The sequence below is a fragment of the Orcinus orca genome, chromosome 12 (assembly GCF_937001465.1).
Source record: "Orcinus orca chromosome 12, mOrcOrc1.1, whole genome shotgun sequence".
In the NCBI taxonomy this organism is placed as follows: Eukaryota; Metazoa; Chordata; class Mammalia; order Artiodactyla; family Delphinidae; genus Orcinus; species Orcinus orca.
Window position 1 is genome coordinate 68,008,572 of NC_064570.1, and position 12,832 is coordinate 68,021,403.

The 12,832-nt window shown below is 41.2% G+C and overlaps 1 protein-coding gene across 1 annotated transcript in view; it reads right to left on the reverse strand.

Annotated features, from left to right (window-relative positions):
- ORC3 (origin recognition complex subunit 3) overlaps positions 1-12,832 on the reverse strand; it is a 165,165-nt gene that overhangs the window by 66,727 nt on the left and 85,606 nt on the right. The gene's annotated exons all lie outside the window — the stretch shown is intronic.

The following is a 12,832-nucleotide window of genomic DNA, read 5'->3' on the forward strand; positions in this document are numbered from 1 at the left end:
ATAGCTTGTCGTGTACATCTTACATATGAATCTATCTCATCTTTTATAATGGCCTCTCAGTAGTATTCCTTTGTACCATAATCTTTACCCTCCACTGAAGAGCGTCTATGATCCTCTAAGTTTTTCTTAAATATTAAAAGTATTGCAATAAACATCTATATACATATATGCCTTTGCATGTTCTAATTATTTCTTTAGGGTAATTTCTTACAAGTAAAATTTCTGGGTTAAAGCTTATGTACATTTAAAATATGACAACCTAATGCTCAATAGCAAACCAGAAAAGTCATATCACTTTATACTTTTAACAAGTTTCCTGCAATTATCTTTATTTTTTATTATTGCCAATGTGATGTCCAAAAAGAAAAAAATGAGCACGTCACATTGTTGGCTAATCTGCATTTCTTTGAATTTTAGCGAAGATGAGTATCTTTTCAGGTGGGTGTTCCTTAGCCATTTGATCTTCTTTTATGAACTGGTTGAGCCTGTGTGTCTGTACCACTCCTGTTTCCTCCCCCTCCCACCCCATATGTACATACTTTTGGTTGACAGCAGCAGGTCCAAGTATGTTACAGGAGCTGGCCAATAAATTTCCTCTCCTGGGAACTTGGATCTGAGAACAGGGAACATCTGATCTGCTGCATTTAAACTACAAAATGAGGCAAAGCTGGGCTGGGTCAGCCATTCTGGTTACATCATCAAGAAGAGAAAGCAGACCTGCAGAGAGAGAGGAAAGAAGCAGGCATCCCCTGGAAGCACAGGTGAGGGCCTGTGGCCTTGAGTACTTCCTGTTCTCCAAGCCTGTGAGTAAAGCTCTGTCTTCTTAAGCTGGTTGGAATGGACTTCTGTGACTATAACAGTGCCACAGATTCTTCACCATGGGAATATTGGGTGGGGGGAGGAGTTAATTTTGAAAGAATATTCTCATCTTCATTTCCCCCTTTCATGGTTCCTAAGAAGCCCAAAGGAGCCCTAAGAAATTCCCAAGCTTAAAGAGAAGCTGAAGCAAAAAAGGACCCCCAAATGGGTCAAATATGTCTTCGCTGTAGTGGTCTTTGGATTTGTTCCTCAAGGAGTCCCATCCGATTAGACCCCTGGACCCCCGTGAGCCCTGCCTCAGTACTGTACACCTTGCCAGAGCCATGGCTCCATTTCCTGAGCAGTGGCTACGTACTTGCTAAGTGTCTTGCTTATGTTATGTCATTGAATTGGTAAAGTGGATATATTATTGCTCAATTTCTCAAAAGAGGAAACTATGGCTTAGGGAGGTTTACAGTAAGTTGCTCAAGAACACTCAGCTAGAAAGTGCTGGAGCAGCATTCCAGTTGCTGGCGGACGCTGCTGTGCCTTCTGTTGCCTGGGCCGCCCAGCGTGGTGTCTCGGGCCTAGAACTAAAGCGGCATTGGTCTCCAGGGCAGAACCGTGGTCTCCGAGATCGTGGCTCCAGGCCCCTCTGACTGCCACCTGCAGATCCTTATCTTTCCCAGGACAAGAGTCACACATATTCCAGCTGCCGGCAGCCTTTCTGGTCATGTGCAGAGAAGACTTGTTGGTCTCCAGTGTACTGGACTGTCTGCTGAATGAATGGGTTCTGAGGGCTGCACAGGCTACATCCTCAAGATGGGCCAGGGTCACCCAAGGTGTCCTCAATCACCTCTCTGCTCTAGGCTGGCCCCTCTGACACAGGGTTTCTACCCCCTAACCCCTGCCCCCATGGTCTACCTCCCCTGTAATAATGACAGCCAACAGCTCTGAAGGGTTTGCCATTCCAAACGCTTCATATGTAGTATAAGCTCATTTATCCTCACATTAGCCCTAAGAGTTAGATACTATTAACACCCCCATTTCACAGAAGAGGAAACGGAGGCACAGACAGGTTAAGTGACATGCTCAAGGTCACACAGCCAGTGAACAGCAACCAGGATTCCAACACAGGTGTCAGAGAATCTGCTGTGGAGCTGGTGAAAGCTAAGACGCTCTCCTCAGAAAAATGCAGAGGCTCATGATTCTGTGTAGTTTCAGGGTTTCATCTTGAGGAGTCCTACTATAGATCACCCACTTTGTATCGCAGGGCTCAGAAAAGTCAGGTGTCCTCAGGGGCCAGGCAGGGAATGTGGATGGCTGCAGGGGCTGGCTAGGAGAAAGGACAGTGGGCCCTGGATGGTTCGTGGACTCCTCCCAAGAGCATCTGTACTGGACCAAGCAGATGCCCTGTACTGGACCAAGAATACTTACCTGTGGGCTGAACCCAAGGACACTGCAATCAGTGTGCAGCTTCTGCTAGAATACCACACGGTCCCTTATTTGCTTATCTGCCAACAGGTATGTGTGATGCTCCTAATATTTGTAAAAACTGCTCCCCCAGCTCAGGGCGATCTGCAGCCGATTCCAATCTGAACTTCCAATTACAGGGTCCAGAGCTGTTACCTCTCATCCCCACAACCACTACCCCTCCAGGCATCCAGGGCCCCAACCACGCCCCCCCCCCCCTTGGGCTTCTGATGGTCCAGGGACGTTTTCAGGCTGTGGGTGACCAGGTTGGGTGAATCAGAATGTGTCACTCCTGCGGACCATCATAGGGGTGGAGGGGGGCAGCTGGCTCTCAAAGACACTGAATTTAGGCAGTGACACTTCCCCGGTCCCACGTGGCTCCAGGACAATGGAAGAGGCTCCACTGTGGCTGAGCAGTGCCTAGTTTCTGTCTTCCTGGCCCCTTCAGCCCAGTCTTCTTTCTGTTCTCCTAATCTCTCTTCTGTCTTTGTTCTTCCCCACACCCACCCTCAAGAGGTGAGAAATAGTTGTCTAGCCCTGGGAAAACTGCCCTTTCTCAACATTGCTATATTTTTTCTCGGTGGCACTTGCTGTATTTTTTTTCTTAATTTTATTTATTTTTGGCTGCATTGGGTCTTCGTTGCGGTGCGTGGGTTTCTCATTGCAGTGGCTTCTCTTGTTGTGGAGCACGGGCTCTAGGCACACGGGCTTCAGTAGTTGCAGCACTTGGGCTCAGTAGTTGTGGCACGCGGGCTTAGTTGCTCCGCAGCATGTGGGATCTTCCCGGACCAGGGCTCGAACCCGTGTCCCCTGCATTGGCAGGCGGATTCTTACCCACTGCACCACCAGGGAAGCCCCGCTTGCTGTGTTTTGATATTCCTATTTCAAAGCACCTAGCATAACTTCCCTATTAGGTTTAGGCTTTTGGGAAACACAAAAGCTAGACCCTATTTCTGCTTTCCATTCGGTAATGTCCCCCCGCTGAAGCAATGAATCACAGGGGTTACCTACTTAAAGGGAAAGGGGAGGAAAGGAAGGGTGGAAATATTGGGAGAAAAAAGTTCTTCCGTTAATATTAAAAAATATTATCCCATCACATATTTTCCACCTTAAGACTCCTTTATACAACTCTTGATGACCCCAAAGAACTTGTTTCTATGGGCTATACATATTGATGTTTAATGTACTCAAAATTAAGATGGATAAATGTGTAAAATATTTATTTACTTAAAAATAACAATAAACCCACCACATGTTAACATAAATCACATTTTTAAAAATAACTGTATTTTCTAAAACAAGCCAACAAATGAAAAAGATTCCATGAGAAGAATGCCATTATTTACTTTTTCGTCAATCTTTTTAATTTCTGGCTTAACTGAAGGCAGCTGGATTCTCATATCTGCTTCTGCATTCAGTGTGTTGTGATAGCACATGTCATGTAGCCTCTGGAAAACTTCCCTATACACTCGTGAGCAAACAAGAGTGAAAGGGATGAACAACATCATAGGATTACGATGAAAGTACCCAGAGGAGGACCTTTCTGGAGGACTACCAGAAAGGCGCACGCAGTGAGAACTGTTGATTTAGACGCGAAGTACAATCAGAAGGCTCTGAGTGACAGTCCTCGAGGAAACCAGCATGATTGTCATGTAAAGGAGGCAGTTTTGGAGGCAGACACTTCTAGGTTTGAATCCCAACTCCTCACCTTCCTACAGAGTAGCCTTTGGAAGGTTACTGAACTTTTCCAAACCTCAGGTCTCCTACCTATGAATGGAGAACAATCATACCTACCTTACCAGGTTGTTGAAAGATAACAAGGTATTTTCCAAACTTCATTCATCATAATTTTTTCCAAGTCCATGTAAGAACTATATTATTATCCTCTTTGTATTTTTCCATAGCTCCTGTTCGAAATTTAAATATATTTTGAAAGGAAATTTTATGTCCTTATCATAAACAGAGAATTACTTGCCCTAAATCGAAGGTGCAGTGAAAATAAAAACTGATCTTGTTGCCAGAGAAATTGTTCAGCTCCGGCCTGCTCTCCTTTTGGAACAAAAGGAAATAAGCCAATGTAAGAAAGTCATTTAAGACCTGCACAAAAGAGACTCCACCAGATGTGGGCAGAAGGAGTCAGAGGCTTGAAGAAAGAATGGCTTTCTCATTATGTGATGCAGTTTGATTTCTGCCTTGCCCATACACCACTAAGTCATCTCCCGTACTACCTAAACCATTTCCTACAGCGCCCCACCCTCAGGAGACACTGTGATCATGCATGGAAAGCACTTAGCTCAATGCCTGGCACCTGGGAAGTACTCTCCATTGCAGCTTCTGTTATCTTTTCTAATTCTTCCTTTTCTTTTCCCTCATGAGTTAAATGATTCACGTAAGCTCATAGTTATTTGGTGGAGGACTATGTCTACGACACTTGTGTTACATCTTTCTGTGGATTAGAGCTCAGACTCTGGAACTAGGCCCTGCTTTAGAGCTGTGTGACCTTGAGCAAGGGACTCAACCTCTCTGTGCCTCAGTAGTCTCAACAGTAATACAATGATACAATAGTACCTAATTCATAACATAAGAGCAGATGAGTTAATACTTGTAAAGCACATGGGACATGCCTGGCAGGTAGCCAACACTATATACATATGGGTTAATAGCCTTCTTTCTTTTTCTTGAGTTGTGTTTGACAGTAGTCATTAACATGCAGGTTACTATAGAGAAGTTTTTCTCAAACTCTCTGAAATGAAGGACCAGATTTTCCCCTCCAATCCAGGTGGACCAATACATTTGGATATAGAACAAAAAAAGAATTATTAGAAAAAGGAAATAAAAAAGAGAAGATATAAAATACAAGCCCATATATTTTATTAGATTCAATAGACATATATTTCAATAATCAGAGAACAATGCATAGGAAAAAGTAAATTGCAGAAATGTGTCCGCTGTTCATTGAAAGCCTGAGTACAGGCAATTAATAGCTTTGCTTCGGTACTTTCTTGTCATTCCACATTTGTGATGAAACAAAAAGTTAGGAGGGAAACAGCAGTTCTCCATGTTAAATGCTGATATGCGTACTTGAAACAAACATTTTGTATATTATTATTTAAAGTTTTTTGTGCGATAGGTGAGCTTGCTTTTTGCTTGTTAATTTGTCTAATCTAGGCTAAATAGATGAAAGCGCTACAAAGAAGGGATGGTGTATATCTAAACAGTTTCTATGTTTGTTTTAATAACATTCATAGTAGAGAAACCAGTCTCACAGAGGTAGGTAGATGAGAAAGGAAAAAGAGAATTTAAAGCCATTTCTGCAAGCTCTGGATATTCATCTTCTACTTTTATCTAAAATGAAGCACATGATGTTGTATATTCAACATTGATTTTCAATCCTTCATCAGTAGTCAGTTCCAAAACTGATCTCTTAAAGTTATAGTTAAATTTAAATTATCTTTGCTAAACAAGTGAACAAGATGAATTCTGGATTTTATACACTTTGGGGTTACAGTTGACAAATTAACCTTAAAATATCACAGATGTATTGGGATGGCTAGTAGGAAGTTGTGTCACATGTGACTCAGACATTCCAGTTCAATGCCTGAACTATACCCTGTATCTTAGTTTGTTCAGGCTGCTATAACAAAATACCATAAGCTGGAAGGCTTAAAAACAACAAACATTTATTTCTCACAGTTCTGGAGGCTGGTAAGTCGAAGATCAAGGCACCAGTAGAGGGTTCACTTCTGTTTCATAGACACTGCCTTCTCTCTGGGTCCTCACATGGCAGGAGGGGCAAGGGAGCTCTCTAGGTCTCTTTTATAAGGGCACTAATCCAATTCATGAGGGCTCCACCCTCATGACCTAACCACATGCCAAAGGCCTCACCACCAAATACCATCACACTGGGAATTAGGTTTTAACATATGAATTTTGTGTGTGTGGAGAGGGGGGACAAACATCCTATCTATAGCACCCTGTTCAACAAGACTGGTCCTCTGGTGATGCCCTTGCATGTTGTGACAATGTCAAATTGCTCTAAAAGTTTCTAAGCCATCATTGTCAATTTCTTGTTGTGGCTGGGAACAAACCCACTGACCACTCTTTGAGTGGAAGTGATAGGAAAGAAAACGCTAGAATGATGAGTTACCTAATTTTAGAAGATATATTGTTGGATGATAGATGATGCTTCAGTTTTTTATCAAGACCATTTCCACTTCAGAAGAAAGTAGCTGTCTCCTACTCATACACTTGCATCTCAGGTGCTAAAAAAAATTCTTGAGGGGAACACTCAGGCCATGAAAGTAATGTTATCAAATTTATAGAGGGAAGAAAACTGGGACAGAATTAGTCCTTTCCTCTCAAACTGCAAGCCACAGCCTTTGTTCACAGTCACAGACTTGGGTAATAATTGTCTACACACACCTATGAGCTCCATGAGCGCTGGGGTCACATAGTTTTCACCTGTAACTGGAGCAGCTGGCACTGAGATGGGCGTATGGAAATCACTCAATAAACGTTTAAGTGAGTAGATTCTAAGAAGCTTAGCAGTCTTACATCTCTGCTGGAGTGCTGTAGAGGGGTGGTTACTGAGGACAGAAGGAACAGTTTAGCAGCATGAGAGATGTATGCACCTTTTGTTTTTCTTCTCACTACTTTCCTGGATTATGATCTCTTGAAAAGCAAACACAACATTCAAGTGTGTTGTCTCCATTGAAAGTCATTCTGAACTCCATTATTTCACAGAGCAGAAAGTCACTTAGATCCAGGAATTTTCATTGATCCAGGTGAGCATTTTTAGATTGCCTGGACCCCCTTCTTTTATTCTGTTTTCTCTTTATCACAGGGGCCATGTCTTAGTTATCTTAGTTTCACTGTGACTTCATGGAGGGCCTGGCACACACCTGAGGACCATGGCATAGTGTTTTTAGCACACCTGCCAGGGAGAAGCTAAGTGAACTAGAGCAGAGCTTCTCAAATTTAATGTGCCCATGAATCACCTGGGGGAGCTTGTTAAAAATGCAGATTTTCATGCAGTAGTAGCTCCAGGTGTGTGCCCAGGCGACGCCAAAACTTCTCATCCTTGGGCCACATTTTAAGCAGCAAGCAACCAAGAGGAATGAAAGGAACCTGAACTTCTCTTTAGCTTCTTCTCAGCAAATGAAGTAGAAGATGTAGTTAATATTATTTAGGAATGATTTTTAGGGATCTGTAGCTAGCTGTTTTGGAGACATGATGAAAGATCTTCTTAGGAAAGGAAAATAAGTCATGTAGGCCACACATGATTCCATAATACTCCCTGGGGTCTCACAATTGCCTTAGAACAGAAACACAATACCACAACAATCAATCATCTCAAAGCTTGGTACTCAAGGATCGGATTCCATGGGGAAACAAAACACAGTGAAGCAGTCATAGGATACATTCTTCTGTGTCTTCTGGAACACATGCTCACACTGTTCTTAAAAAGAAGACTTTTTTTTGATTGACCACTTGCTACTTATTTCCATTATGATGCTTTGTAAAATTTAAATTAATCCATCTCTTTCTCTCCAGGTTTCTTCACTGCCCTAGTCAACAGTGCGGCGTACAAGAACACACCTTTGGGATCTCACACACTTGGGTGATAGTCCCAACTCTGACCCATTTAAGACAGTGTGACCTTAGGCATGAGCCACAGGTTCAAGAGTAAAATGGGATTAACACTACTGCCTTGAATTTTTATTTAGGATGAACTGAGAAAGCACCTGGGCCAATGGTGGGATCCCTGTAAATAATACTTTTATTCCCCCAAATATTGCCAACCTAGGCTCTAACTCACGTTTCTAAGTGAGATTAAAGTGAGGTACACCCTGTAACTCAACAACACCAATTTGGAACCTAGATCTTGTCTAGTTCCTTCCTAGTGGCAGGGGATAGAGAAGAGGGGAGAGGTTGTCTCAGAAACTAGACCCCAGCAGCTGTGATTGGCCTCTGTGCAGAATAATGGACAAGAAAATACTCTATATTCTTTCACTACTTCCAGCTTGGGGAAATTTTGTAGTTTGACTTAGCATGATGATAGCAGCCATCACTCACTAAGGGTTTACCATGTGCTAGGCACTGTTTTGGGATGTATGGGCTTTTAATTTTCCAACTGATGATCACTGAGATGACATTATTTCCATAAAATTCTATTTTATTTTTCAAATAATTATGATAAAGGAGATTCTTGTAAAAGTATCTTCAGACAATCATATAAAGTAGGAAGTAAGCTTCCTCAAGGGTGGGAACCACGTCTTGTTCATCTGGTTCCCACAGACCGTGTTCCACTGCTCAGAGGCAGATCCTGTTAAGAGTGCAGATTATCTCCTTTCACACGGGGATGATTTCTTGGACTAATCAGACCACAAAGAATAACTAACTGTGGGACACAACTTTCAGATGAAACCTAGCAGTTTCTTGGGCATCAAGTGAAGCCCTTGATATAGGCCAGGAGGGCTGCAAGTGACCAATCATTGGTCCCAGATTGATGCTTGTTATCAGTGTGTGGGGTTGGAAAAGCTGCTCCTGGGAGGAAGAGTAGGGCCTGTTTCTTCATTTCCTTTACACCACACACCTGACTGCCCCGTATATCAACGGGCTTGCCGAGGAAGCCCAAAATATCAGGGAAGTGTAGGCATCATCTCATTCTCCTGAAAAGCCACATCAGGGAAGGTACACGGTGGCATTACGGAAGCCCAGGAAAACAGGCACAAGAGGGCATGGGAGCCCGACACGGACAGTGACACTACCTCTGAGTCAGGCTTGGACTCAAACAAGACAACAGAACTGACACCTGCAGGAGAAGGTGTGAAGGAACTCTAAAACTATACAATCAGGTGGGGCTAGGGACAACCTTCAGGGCTCTCCAATGGGGAGATGGTGTGTTAAGCTTTTCACTCCTCATCCAATGCTAAGTCTTTATTTTACGCCTGGCACTCTGCAAAGAATAGAACATGCATGGTTCAAAGTATATCACATTAATTAACTTTCCAGACAACTGAAAGTTTTGATTTTCTTAATCTTAAATACTATCAATGAAAAGTTTTCTAATATCGTATTAGTTACACCGTTTTTGAACTGTATACTAAGCGCAGTTTACTTATGACTTTGGGGTCCCTGTCTTATTTAGGGTTGCCAGATAAAAATACTGGATACCTAGTAAAACTAGAATTTCAGATAAACACAGGCAATGTTTGAGACATACTTGTACTAACAAATCATTCCTTGTTTATAAAATTCAAATTGAACTGGGCATCTTATATTTTTATTTGTTAATCTGGCAACCCTACACTTATTATATGGTGATGTAATAATACAGTAATGCCTCAGGTGTCATTGGGCTGATTGTCCTGACACTTCAGTGGTTCCAGGCTGTTGTGCTTTTTGAATTTTGTAGTTATTTTTTACATTCTCTTTCTTTGCTCTCCAGTGATTGTATTGCTTGTTGTAGTCAGCATATACATAGCATCTTCAATTCCCCTTTCCCTCTTCTTTATTCTTCTAATTGGTTTGGGCTGAGAAATAAGATCCCTAAACATGGTTGGCTTCTCTGTAAAGAGTAAACAGTTTCTGTAAGGATACAGGTCCTTGAGGGCACATACTTGAGAAAAGTATGCACATTTTTTTGAAAAGGACTTCATAAAAAATTATTTTGACTGTCCAGAGACTATCCTGTGGTTTCTCTTGAAGTCCCTCAGGATAAGTGAATCATGCTTATTTCCTAGAGTGCATTGTTCTTTATAGAGTACTATTCAAGTCGAAATCAGCCTCTGATGGAGAGGAGGTTAAAGCTAAATATAAGAGAATATGCAGTTGCCTGCACAACAGGATTTTGGAGTCTGTTTCTGAAAATTCTTTAGAAAGAGTCAGATAGACACTGATTTGGCTTGAGTAGTTCACCAGTAACCATACCTCGAGGCTGGGGACTAGACTAGGTGACCTCCAGAAATCATGCACAGATATATGGTTTTGATGACTCTATGGTCTATCCAGTCAACTCAAAATAATGACCACAAGCAAAATAATGAAACCAAAGTTCAAAAGGGCCAATGAAAAATAGTATACAGATACAGTGCTTATCAGAGACTCCAGCAAGCCTGCAAGATGTTATGTGGAAGGAATTACAATGTCTATTCTTCCCTACTGCGCTCATTTACACAATGATTAAACTTTTTTTTTGCCCTCAGCAATGCTTGCTCTGAATATAGATTTGAAGTGACTCCTGAATTAGAATGGCTATTCTTAATGCTGAACCTACCCATTACTCAAACTCAACATGCAAAGTCAGCAAACACCTGTCCCCACCTTACATATTTGCATTTACCTTTATTTGACGTCAGAAAAATTGTTTGAAAGTGATTTATGGTACAAAGACGATCTTCAGGCTCAAGATGATGAGATTTTTGTGTCATCCAGTAATGTATACTTTTATTGGCTTTAGTCAAAGAATGACTCATCAGAATCAGATCCTGGGGAATATTTTGGAAGGTGTTAGAAAAGTCTAATACCAAGCAAAGACCAGCATCTTGGTAAAGCAGTTTGATTTTCTTCAGAGATTGTACAAATCAGAAAATACTTGCTGGATTGTCACAAAACTATTCTAAATATTTCAAGCCTTTAAAACTTGTTATGGGCCTTTTAGTCCCAACAAGAGCAATTCTGGTCTGTGTGGGTCACTGGAGACTTTAGCTGTACTATATATTTAGATTCATGTGGCCTGATTCAACTTATTAATGTGTTAAATATAGTTCTCCTTGCCTCTAGAAGTGAATAAAAATTCACTTCTAAACTTGTTAAGACTTAAGGTGATGTTAAGATTTATGGCCTTTCAAGTGTTATTTTTATTTTTAATTTTAGTCTAAGAAATGTTTTTAGGGTTTTTTTTCCTTCAACAGTTTTCTTCTACCCTAAAAGTGTTGCTTTTATATTTTAGTAGGTATCTATCTCAAGGGACAAGTATAATGTGGACTACTGGGAGAATAGGGTGATTAAAAAATGTTTGAGAAACATTCAATGGGTATTTGTTGAAGTGTGCAAGGTACTAGACCATTGGCAAGGCGCTAATACAGTGGTGGCAGAGGCAGAGTCATGAGCAGAGAATTACAGTATTACAATGTGAGAAGGGTAATGATGAAGATGTGCAGATAGGTGTCTCTTTTTCTGTGAATCTATAAAACAAATTCAGCCTTGACATGTTCCGGGAAGGTTGAGTCTTAAAGTAGTCAGGCAACAGTATGGAAGAGAACCTGGGCGAAGACACAGAGGTGAATCAGAGAGTTCTCCTCTTGTTCCTGTAAGCTTCTTAGCAGGTTCCTGAGCCACTGGTAGAAAGGAAGGCTGCCCCAGCCCTGTCACTGTTTAATCATAACAGAGAGCCTTTTGCAGATACGCAGTGCAGCAATGATTGCAAGGGTAGTTATTATGACTAAAATGTCAATTTACCAGATATCTCCTGCCACCTTTACACACAACTCTTTCCTCATTTTCCAGGCAACTGGGTGTAACTCAAATAACCACCACCCCTTTATTAATTTCCTAATATCAGAGTATCACAAACTGGGTGGCTTAAACAATAGAATTTTATTGTCTCACTGTCTGGAGACTAGAACACTGAGATCAAGATATCAGCAGGGTTAGTTCCTTCTGAGGACTGTGAGGAAGGGTCTGTTCCGTGCCCCTCTCCTAGCTTCTGATGGCTTGCTGGCAATCTTTGGCTTTCTTTGGTTTGTAGATGCATCACCTAGGTTTCTGCCTTCATGTACGCATGGTGTTCCACCCATCTGTGTCCAAATATCCCCTTTTTGTAAGGACACCAGTCATATTGGATTAGGGGCCCACCCTATTCCAGTATGACCTCATCTTAACTAATTATATCTGAAATGATCCTATTTCCAAATATGGTCACATTCTGAGATACCTGAGATTAGCACTTCAACATATAAACTTTGAGGAGACACAATTTGACTCATAACATTCCTTTTCCAAAGTAAGCTCTATAGTTTAAGGTTAAATCTTAATTTCAGAAAATATTTACCAGGAACATAAATGCTTTGTTGCTTGTTTTCCATTTGTCAACATAGCTTTTCCTACTCATTTACATAAAATATGTATAGTCTGTTATTTTCACCATATCATAGATTTCATGGAGTGTTCAGAATTTAGTAAAAATTTACTTATTAGGTGTCAGTTCAGCTGCTGTTTCATTAAATGCTGCTCTTTTTCCAAAGATACTTTCCGAACAGTATAATATGTTAAAATTAGCACAACTTAGTTGTTGACACAGGCAGTGTGATCAGCACTGCTGGTCTTTGAAGGGTTGAACAGTTCTATAAAACAAGAATATATTAAACTACTGTCCAAAAATGGTGTAAAGAATAATAGACAAAATGGTACAAAATAGTACATCTTTTAGTTACTGAATAAATGACAGGAATAAATAAGCATTGAAAGCCAGTATTTGATACTCATGATCATTTGATAATATGGCATTCACGTAGATAACTAGTTTTGTATTGGACTGGTGATAGCTTCCATAGGCAAA